This window comes from Anas acuta, chromosome 8 (assembly GCF_963932015.1).
Source record: "Anas acuta chromosome 8, bAnaAcu1.1, whole genome shotgun sequence".
Taxonomy (NCBI): Eukaryota; Metazoa; Chordata; class Aves; order Anseriformes; family Anatidae; genus Anas; species Anas acuta.
Genome location: NC_088986.1, coordinates 20,440,052 through 20,450,200, shown reverse-complemented (window position 1 = coordinate 20,450,200; position 10,149 = coordinate 20,440,052). Strand labels below are relative to the sequence as shown.

Sequence of the window (10,149 nt, the reverse complement as noted above, 5' to 3'; positions counted from 1 at the left end):
CCTGCAGGGGCTGCGTGCCCCCGTGGTGTCCCCAGCAGGGAGGAGCGGCTGCCACCAGCCGCTTGGGTGAGGGAGGAGAATTGCCCGGAGCTGCCTGGAGGAAACTCCTTCACCCCGTTAGGCGTGACACGGCCCCGGAGCTCAGAGTGGTTAATGCTATTGTGGATCTCTTTTCAAGGTCTGTCCATCAGGCTTTTATAGTTATCAGAGCTCCAGAGATGGCAATGGAGCTAATACCCGTGCCGGCAGCCGATGAGAGCAGCAGCAGCCGAGTCCATTAAGCACAAGTTCAGGTCCCGGCCAGCGTGCTGTGTCGTGACCGTCCCCGGCTGAAGATGTGTCCAGGAGATGTCAGGCAAAGCTTGTCGTCTTCAGTTAGTTTCCTGCCTTTTTAAACGTGGAAGGTGCTGGAAGATGCTGCAGTTTGGGGTGTGTGCAGGCACAGCAGCGTTGCTTTTCCATAAGAGCGTGCTGTTATGCTGCTGCAGCCTCTGCTTGTTTGCTTGCTGTTGTTGTGACTGTATTTTTTTCTCCCCCCCTACTTCATCTCTAACATAAAAAGTTATTTAGCCTGGAAGTGTGCGGGAGCTCATTGTGCAGAGAGCTTCAGCACAAAGGGTTCCAGAAACAATCTCGTTTGCTCTCACCAGCGCAAGCCGTGCGGGCAGATGATTCAGGAACACAACATCTGCGAGTCTGAAAAGGAGTTCTGCTCTGCCGGGCTGCAGCTTCGGGCGAGAGGACGGGGGATCCTGCTGGTGGTGGCGAGACTACTTCCCTGCATCACAGCCCAGCCCCGGGGCTGTGCAAGTGGTGCCTGGGTTTGCAGTGGGGTCTGCAGGGTTTGGGCAAGCAGAGTTTCCCCTGGGCAACCCCGACAGGAGCTCTGGCTGTCGGGAGCAGAGCCGTCTCCCTGCTCTTGTCGGCACTTGCTGGCCCTCCAGATGAGGCACTCTCTACAATGCCTCGGGGTTTGGGTGGGCTCTTTGTCACTCCTTGGGTGCCATTTGGTTTCAGCGCTGCACCAAGTGGGAGAGGAGGAGGCGTTCCAGAAAATGGCAGGGACAAGCAGCTTTAAAAAAAGCCTATTTTCAGAGTGCTGTTTCTCTTAACCTTTAGCGTCTCTGCTTTGCTTCCCTTCAAAGCCTCCTGCTTTGATTTCCCGTTCACAGTTGTCATTCTGGCAGCCCCTGGAAGAAAGGAGAAGCGTATGAGGGTTAAAGAACAGCTGCGGGAACATAATTAATGCTTTGCAACATTTCTGAAGGCCTTTAGCACCTTGCCGTGACCCAGCCTGTAACATCTGTGCGTTGGCAGCAGCCAAGCTGTAAAACTTCCCCCCTCCAAGTCCTGCACAAAGCAACTGTCGCCTGCCCGAGGCGTGCAATCAGGGCAAAAAACTTAACAAATCAGTGGAGGAGGCAGGCTGCCGCGCAGATGGCAGGTCCTTCGGTGCTGGGATTGGCAGTGGGAAGGGGCTTCCAGCTGCTGGTCCTCGTAGTTGTCCAAGGGGGAGGTGGGAAAGCTCTGCTTTTGTAGGGATTTGGTGGTAGAAATGGGACAAGTTGCTCCAAATCTGGGAGCAACAGCAGCCCTCCCGCTTGCTTTTACCCGCTGAAGGGCTCTGGGCAGAAGGCAGTGCCCGAGCCCTGCCCGGAGCTGTCGGGTGGCTGCAAGCTGTCACGGACCCTGAGGGATGCTGTGAGCATCCCGTTTGGATCGCGATCTACCAAGGTCTGTCTTTCACGGTAACAGGAAAAGTTTTCCTGTTACATGGCTAAAAGGCACCTTCAGGGCTTGTCACCCTCCTTTTTACGGGAGCCACAACTCAGTATAAAGAAGACACAGAAGTGGCTCCGGTTCTCGAGAGCTCCAGCTGGAGTTTGCCTTTCAGTCCCAGCACACAAGTCACAGCTGGCGCCACCCTGGTGACCAAAGGGAAGATGAACAAAAACACTTTCTGTTTTTAAGGATTAACCTCTCCTGCCATATGTCCATTTTCCTCCCTGTTTCGCTGCGGCCAGCCCCGCCGAGCTCCCAACCTTCAAAGCCCATCAAATGCAGCTGGAGGGGAGCGAGCCTGCCAAGGGGAGGTGTTCGTCCTTTGCTCGTTGTGGATTTCTGAGAGGCCTGCGACTGCACTGAATGCCAAGCAGCCCTGACCTTCACCTGACTGGGGCTCCCAGCTGCTGCCGTGTTGTTACAGCATCTCTGCCTGATACGGATTCAGCTTGGCTCCTCGGACCTGGGTATTTTATCTGACAAATGGGCCTCATTTCTGATTCTAGCCTCTGTTTGATGGGCCAGACTGTCTGCTACCTGGGAGAGGTTCATAGATCTGCAAGGCCGGAAGGAAGCATTACATTCCTCTCCTTTGCCTCCTATTAAGAATGTGCCAGAGACACTAATCCAGCATTTGAATTTCAGCCAGGTAGCTGGAAGGGCTGTGGCTCAGCACCCTGCTCTGATGGACTATCCAGCACTGCTGCTCTTCACGCCTTCCTCTGCTGCTCTCGCCTTGGGCAGGAGGGAGGTGTCACGGGAGAGAGGAGCTTTCTTGAAAGAAATCTCTTTCTTCACAAGGCAGATGAGGATGGCTTTCTGCGTGCCGATGAAATTTCTCCCCTTCAGAAGAAAATGTGGTTGGTTTTGCAGTCTGCTCCCTCCTGGTAATGAAAGCGAGGGGTTACTTCGGTGACAGCAGCAGGGGAATTAGGGCTTATGCTCCGAGTGACAGCGTTTCGGTACATCGCAGACACCTTTGTGTAAGCAATGCATCAGCCACATGTCCACATAGGCTAGCTGCCCCCCACAAGCTGTACGGCTTTCCTCCACCCCGGGCACCTTTGGGGCCGATCTGTGGTTTTGCAGAGAGGTGTGTGTGACTCCACGCCTGCTGCCACGCACTTACCCTCCTCTGTGGAGAGGATTACTGGCTTGTTGGGATGCAGCTTGGCTCTGCTTTCATTTCTGGTGCTGTATTATTTTTCCTTTGGTTGGCATTTGCAGGTAGGCATTTTTATTTTTATTATTTTTTTTTCTGATGGTAGTACGTTAGGGTCATAATTTATGACCAGCTCCTCTTGCTGGATGCTGTGCAGTCACTTCCTTGTCTCACCCTACAGACAGTATATTTAAGAGGACTGGAGGAAGCTACGCAGCATTATTTTAGTCCGGGAGTTGCAGCTGCAGTAGAAATTGCCTTGCACTGATGTTCAGTCCAGTCTCAGGCATGTCCAAACCACGCTGGTTGGAAAATAGCAGGTTGCTGCAGGCTGCATGATGGTGAGAAGCGAGCATAACCATGGAGGAAGGGAAGCTGAAGGTTGGCCTGGAGCATGGGGAAAACCTTTAGGCCCTGCAGCCATGCCAGAAATGAACGGGAGAGGAGGGCCAGGAGTGTCGCCACCACTGGATACATCACCTAGGACCCTGAGAGCAGTTTATCCAGAAGCAACCTCCTCCAGAAGCAAGCACGAGCCCAAGGAGTGCCAGAGCTCCCCAGTCATCCCAGCAAGAAAGGGTCTGGAATGGGGAAAGAGAAGGGATGCAGGAGGGAACAGGGCAGTGGATTAATAAGTTATGCACAGCAGATTGCCACGGCTCCTTTTCTTGGTCTTATCCCCCTCAACTCCAACACAGTGATTTTAAAAAGAAAACGAGTGCCAAGATTATATGCGGAACATACACAAACCCCCGAGCGTTCTGCGAGGAAACTGCTCTTTTCTCCCAGGAATATTCTTTCTCCCTGTGCAAACGCATATGTTCTGGGCAAATTCCATTACAGATATTTTGTGGCGAAGGTCCTGAAATATCACCGTCTGAAGGAGAGCCTATTTCATATTTGCACCCGAATTTCTTCTCGTATGGCTAAAACAACGCCACGTTTCCAGCCAATTCTCCCGAAGCAAGGAAGCATTACATTCCTCTCCTTTGCCTCCTATTAGCAGGGTTTCCAGAGGCTCTGCAGCTCCCACTGACGTGAGCAGGGCAGAGCAACTCTGAAAATTAGATGTGAGAGCTCTCCGAAGAGCGCAGCCCTCTGTTTGCTTTGCTGCTCTTCCAGGGCACAGTGCGAGGCCCCGGACACGAGACCCAGCGTGTTTGCTATGTGCGGTGATGCTTTAGGGCTTCCTGTCTGTTTTATAGCCCTCTGCGGTGGGATTCTCAACCCAGCAGTTCACTGGTTGATGGGATGATGGGGACCTGACCTGGGCACTCGTGCTTTTGGGTGGTGGTCATCCCCTTGGATTGCTAGGCATAAATCTCCCTGAGGTTACAGGCGGAGATGAATACATCAGCGAGGCCCCGGCCACGGAGTCAGAGCAAGCATCAGGGGAATTGCTTGCATGCTTGCTTGCGGTCCCAGTGCTGTGGCAGGGTGCAAAGGACCAGTTAATCAAGCTGGAGGACTGAGGTGCCCCCCGGCTGTTCTGCAGTTGTCACCTGGCAGTCAGACAAGCGCTGCTCCGACAGCCCCATGTGGATGCACATGGATGGGGTTGTTGGCGGTGGATTAAACAGCAGAGCCTCGTTCTCTGCTCCGTGCCCCTACAAACTGGGACCGAGTCCTCAAAATCACCGTTTACCTATGTGTGGCAGGAGGGAAAACCAGGGTTGTCGAATAAAATGGAACAGACCAGTCAAGTAATTTAATTCTTAAATCTTGTCTCCCTCAGGCTAATCTCCAAGCCGCTCTTTGCTCAGGTCAACTGCTTTTAATTAGCAAGCTTCATTGATCAGGGCAGGAGTGGGAGCTGGTGGGTTGCTGTCCAGACCTTTTTAATTTAGAGGCTTTTCTCTCTTGCTGGAGGGATGGTGATACCCAGAGAGGGACCTGGCAGGAAGACCCCGGAATTGTTTGAAGGAGGCTGACCTGCAGCTGCCTTTACCGCATCTCTGCTGGCAGTGTCAGGCGTTGGCTAATTGTCAGGTAGGGAAAGGGGAATAAAAAAAAAGATAATCCTGAAAGCAGGCTGTGGTGACACTGGGAGTTACTACGTGCCTGTGTGTATTATTGCTGTAAGGCTGCTGCACAACCCAGGGAAAGGGGAGACCCCCAGCTCCAGGAGCTGCTCTTCTCCTCTCTGCCCAGCAGCACGGGGGGACCTTTGGGACAGGGGGTGGATGATGCCTGTTCCCTGCCTTGTGGAGGGGCTGCTGCAGCCTGGCAGGCTCCTACCATGGCTTGTCAGCCTCTTGCAGTGGCTCTCTCCGAGCTGGTACCACGGAGGATGGTGCTCACCATGCGAACGTGCCTTTGGGCAAGGGAGGTGGGAGTGCTCGTTGGCTTCTCTGGCTGCTGCTTCCTTAGGAAACAAAGTTAAAACAGTTCGACAGCTAAAAAAAGGCACCTCCCGAAGGAAGACACTTCATTACTCCTTCTTCCTATAAATGGAAACAGCTATAAACCTGATAGCAGTCCTTTTTCACCAGAGGTGGTTGGACCCCAGGCTGGATGTGGGACACGAACCTCCAGAAGAGGTGGAACACGAGGACGTGGGCGCACCAGCACCTCCCTTCTCTGCTGGGTTCGCTCCTGGTTCGTCTGCCCCACAGCCCGGGAAACATCCTGCATTTGGGATGAGCCTCCAGGGGGTTGTGTGATGACTGTAGGTGGGAATCTCGGGGCCGTGCTGCGTGGTTGCTGGGTCATTGCTTGCTCTGCCTCTCCTGCAGTTCGCAGTTAAAGAAAATCCATCTGAGTAACACGTTTCCTGGTTTATGTATTTGATCAGCTAAGCTATGAAAATTCTGAAATGAAGTTCTCTCAGGTAAATCAAACAGAAAGGAAGTGGCTTTGTATCAAACTATTGAATTAATAGAATTATTGTATTGATTAAATCATCAAATTAGCCTGCAGCTCCTCTATCTGCTTTACGTTGTCGTTTGGGAAGGCAGCCGCCTGGTTGAGCTCGCAGTCCCTGAAGCACCGATCTCGATGCCAGCTGCTCCCTTTGTATTCCAGGCAGAGAGCTGGGCCTCGCGAAGGCTGCAGCCATCTCTGGCTGAATCTCGCACGGAGAGCAGTGCTCCGGTGCCCATTACAGCTGTCAGCCAAAATTATACCCATTTGGGTAAGAGGTGATCTCTCACACATCCCCTCCAACGTGAATCACTGAGCCTGAGCTGGCATTACGCAGCCTGTTACACTCCAAATTACGGAAGGAAAACGTCGGTGAGTCATGGCTTCTTGGGGTTAAGCGTGCCCCAGGAGCACGCTCGCCTCTCTTGCGGGCAAAGGGCTGCAGCACCAGCTGCCTTCGGAGCTGGGAGGTGCTCCTGAAATGTCTTCTGCAATACATCAGGTGGCTCTTTCTTTGTGACAGGCTTCCCCTTCTTGCATCTTGAGAGGGAGGCGTGTGAGGGAATAGGTGTCATTAATAAATGCTAACATGGGAGGACGTGGGGAAACCTCAGTGGACTGAGATTTATGTGGAGCGGCCGAGGCATGGCTCTGCTGCAAGTAATTGCAACCAACGACTACAGTTGCTCAGCTGCTTCACGTCTCGGACTTGTTAGCTGGCCTGTCAGCTGTGAGACCCTGCTGGCTGGCTGCTTTTTGGTTGCTGGCCAAAACAGGGAGAGGAACCAGCTATGTGGGAAAGGTGGCAGAGCCTAAGGTGGAGCCAGGCTGCTGTAATGGCAGCGAGAGCGGAGGCACTGGTTTGTAAAAGGGGTCAAACTGTAATGTCTGATTTTCAGTGAGTCCATCAGAAGCACGGATGTTGCCCTGTGATCCATCATCTCTCCCCAAGTGACCATCCTTGAGTGTTCATCCTCCCCATGATCGTCTCAATATCTGCTCTCACTGCTCTGCAGCTTTGGGGTAGGGAGTATTTTCCATCCTAAAAAATGAAGCTGTAAAATGTTGGCTTGGCTTTAGAGCAGGGTCAGAGTAATACAGATCTTTAACCAGATGGCCAGAGAAGAGCTGGGTGTGATCATTCAGAGACATTGTGATCAGTGAGTCCATGTCCGTTGACCCTGCAGGACTCCCAGCTTGAAAACATTAAGAACTTGTCACAATTTGGTGCTAAAATTGTCATCGAACCCCCAGCAAGTTTTCTCCTCTGTAGGCAGATTGCTGTCTCTGCAAGCAGATGTTTAGCTTGTTTTTAGGCTTTGGAGCAACGCTGAGCGTGTGTAGGAATTGAGCAAAAGGTTGAGGCTTTTGGGAACATCCCTATTTTGGGCTCAGCCTGGCTCACAGGTCCTGCAGCCACCTCCCCTGCTGGCTCGTGGCTGATAAGCGATGTAATTTCATCCTTCTTCCAGCTGACAACAGTGAAGACTGACTCATCCCCAGCACTGCTATTTGAGTGTGAGTTTAGCCTCCCATTGTACTGTAAAAAGAGAAAAGAAAAAAAAAAAAAAAAACGGACCAGTTCATGAAGAGGGCTGTATTGTTCCTTCCAGCCTTGGCTTGCTGTCGGTGGCTTGGACGCTTACAGGATCACCAGCCTCTCCGAAAACTCCCTCCCAGTGTGCCTCAGTGGGGGAGAAGCAATAAAACAAGAGGCATGATCCGGGCTTGGCTTTCTGCTGTGCTCAAACTTTTCTATGGTCCCTCCTTCTTCAGGAAACAGTCGGTCTGCAGGTGAGGCGTGAAATGCTTCCACTGAACAAATTGAAAGAGACTGCCTCAGCAGGGGAGGGATTTGAATAACCTTGTGCTTATATCACTTTTTGGGGGGAGGTTTTCAGACTTCCTTGGATGCAGATTTCCCAGGGGTGATGCTTTTCGCCCTGCATGTAATTTTTTTTTATTTGTGTGTGTGTGTGTGTGTTGGCAAGCTGCCCTTCATGCTGCGTGTTGCTTGAGATGAAAAGCCGGAGCGGAGCACGTTCCTAACACTTAGGAAAGCAGCTGCGTCGTCAGATTCACCTTGAAGTGCTGGCAAACAGCTCGCAGGGGCCAGCACCCTCGTTACCCTGCCTTGTCAGCGCCGCAATCTGCATAGGTGAGGGAGGCCACAGCCTCCCTTGCCGGTGGAGGAAGCAGCAGGAGGAGGCCGAGAGGGCTGAAGACACAAAGGAAGAATGGTTTGGCCCCGGCCTCAAATTTGGGAAATCCTGAGGCTGAGATTGCAGGCTGTGCTCGTGTCCCCTCTGAGCAGCACCATTTCTCTGGGTTCCCTCCTGGAGAGCTGTCATGGCCCTGCTGGTGGCAGCCCCCAGCTGGCGGGACCTTGCTGTTGTCCGCAAGGATTTGCCTTCCCCTGTTGTTGTTGTGCTGTGCTGGTGCCTCCCTGCGCCCCTCACGGCGGGCAGATACCTTCATGTGGAGTGCCTAATGTCTAGAGACAAGTGGATGGCGATGGCTGAAGGGACATCTGCTTGAAAATGTGTGCACGTCGGGGACTGTCAGAGCATCCGTGACCTGTGTAGCTGGCGTTAGGGTCAAACTTTCTGGCTGTGCGCCAGCAAAGCGCTGACGGGTTGTTTATGCAAGCACCTGCAGGGTGAGCGAGACCTTTCTGCTGGAGGTCTCCGCGGCAGGAGCGGGGAGCTCTGCTGGTGCTGGGAGCAGTCGCTGCGGTCTGCCCGGTGCCAGCACCCCAATTTATAGCCCTGATGGTGCTGCGTGGCCGTGCCGCAGCCTGTGGGACCTCGCAGCTCGGAGCAGCTCCCCTCCTCCTCCAGTGCCTCACTCAGCGGTGACTGTGGGTTTGCATAAGGTCAGATTCCTCTTCCTCCTTGTCCCGCTCACAGCGTGCCTGCACGGCATGCCTCTGACAGGCCGATCCGCCTCGAGGAGACCTCCTGTCTGTCCCCTACCTGCCTCCACTGCTCGTATCCCCAGCTCAAGGTAGGAGAGAGGGCAGCGCTCTGAGCACGGGGCTGCGTTGGTGCTCGATGCCGCAGCGCCGTGCAGGAGCCACGGGCAGGACTGTCCCCGTGTGCCACCTCCAGAAGACACCGTGGAGCTTCTCTTCCCTCCCTCACCTGTATCCTCCTGCCCAAAAGCAGACGCTCCAGCCCCGCATTCACATTCAGTGCCGGTGCTGGCACCCCTTGCCCTATCGATTCCCCCCGCTGTCGGGTGTTCACGAGCTGCCTGCTGCATGTGGTGCAGGCTCGGGACTGCCTCAGCCCTGCAGCTTCTCCCCTCGTCTCTCTCCTCCCAGCCTCCCCTCGAGCTGCACACCTGCCTGGCCAGCGCCGTGGCCCTTTGTCCTGCAGAGGATGCTGAGGCCGGGCTGCTATTTTTTCTGCAGAACGAGGGCCTTTGCTTAGCTCAGCTGTAATTTAATCAAGCGGTACAAAGGATTTAGTGCACCTTGCTGATGGAAATTGCCTTGGGCTGGACAAAAGAAATATGCATGCCTTTCCCTTCCTCTCCTCCTGCAACAGCTTAGTCTCTGGTTGTTGTTTTTTTTTTTTCCCCTCCCCGCTCCATGGCATGTAACTCGGAGGTAGTTTGCATCTCACTATCTGCCTCAAAGCGTTACGAGGCTTCTTCCCTAGCAATGATGAATTCAGCGTATAAAGCCCACAGCCATGATTTCCCTCAGGGTCCCTTGTAATAATAATTTCTGTAAATAAAGGCTGGAATCAGGATCTCTGTTGTAATAGGATTTTGTTTGTGCAAGGGCTGGGAGCCGCGTCCCCCCGGCACTGCCCTGTAATAGGATTTGGGGCTGTATGGCAGCGCTGCTCGTGGGCTGGGGGGTGGATCTTCCAGGGCATCAGCAGGAAAACCCTGCGGGGTGGGGCAGAGGGATGCAGATTTGGGGAGCAGGCCATGAACACAGAGCTGATGGGCACCTCCGCTTGTGTTTGACATCTCTGACTCTTGAACTTCTGCAGGGGTTGCAGGCTGCAGGGCTCTCTGCAAAGACCTGGCGGCCCGAGAGCCTTCTGTACCCCTTCAGGGGACAAAGCCGATGTGTCTGGGAGTAGAGGGAAGAGCCGGGGAGGATGGGGGCTGCTGCTGTAGCTGAAGTGATCTGCACCTAGAGATGCTGCAATCTCTTAGTCTCTGGACTATGCTGGTGACCCGCACCCAAAGCAGCCGCCTCGCTGCTAAGCTCATGTCTGCAAAGCGCTTACAGCCACCGAGAGAGCAATTCGGCAGCCTCACGGATGCAGGGTGCAAGGAGACGGTGTGCTTAATTACAGCTGCCTGGGAGAGAAGCGGGTGAG

General features: G+C 53.7%; 1 long non-coding RNA gene across 1 annotated transcript; it reads left to right on the top strand.

Annotated features, from left to right (window-relative positions):
* The first annotated feature begins 1,100 nt into the window (after positions 1-1,100).
* Positions 1,101-8,438, top strand: LOC137860512 (uncharacterized). Its single transcript, XR_011098973.1, has 2 exons — positions 1,101-6,829; positions 7,279-8,438. It is a non-coding gene; the product is annotated as an uncharacterized lncRNA (long non-coding RNA).
* Positions 8,439-10,149: the final 1,711 nt, after the last annotated feature.